We start from the raw sequence: 345 nt of genomic DNA, 5'->3' as shown, positions 1-345 counted from the left end.
CTCTCTTGTCCTCGTTTTGTCTGTGGCGCCACAAACGGCTAATCTAGTAAATAACCCTGCTGTGAAAATGTACGTAAACGTCGCCGCCATATTGAATGTGGAAAGTGGCGTTTTCAGTGGCAATGTAGCAACAACTTTCCACTAAAACTGAACAATAATTTTTGAATGTTTTTCTGACCCTTTAACACAATTTTGCTCAAAAAATTTGATTTATTTGAACGTATTCATATGAACTCACCCCTACCTCCCTCTTGTGATTTGTGGTAACACTTTATAATAAGTACACAGTGTTGGAATTTTTAACTTTAAATGTACCAAAAGTTTACCAAAATGTTCGAATTAGTT

Source organism: Idiotropiscis lumnitzeri, chromosome 5 (genome assembly GCF_059441095.1).
Source record: "Idiotropiscis lumnitzeri isolate Australia: NSW breed Sydney's pygmy pipehorse chromosome 5, RoL_Ilum_1.0, whole genome shotgun sequence".
In the NCBI taxonomy this organism is placed as follows: domain Eukaryota; kingdom Metazoa; phylum Chordata; class Actinopteri; order Syngnathiformes; family Syngnathidae; genus Idiotropiscis; species Idiotropiscis lumnitzeri.
The sequence above is the reverse complement of the archived record's forward strand: the minus strand, read 5'-3'. Positions refer to the sequence as shown.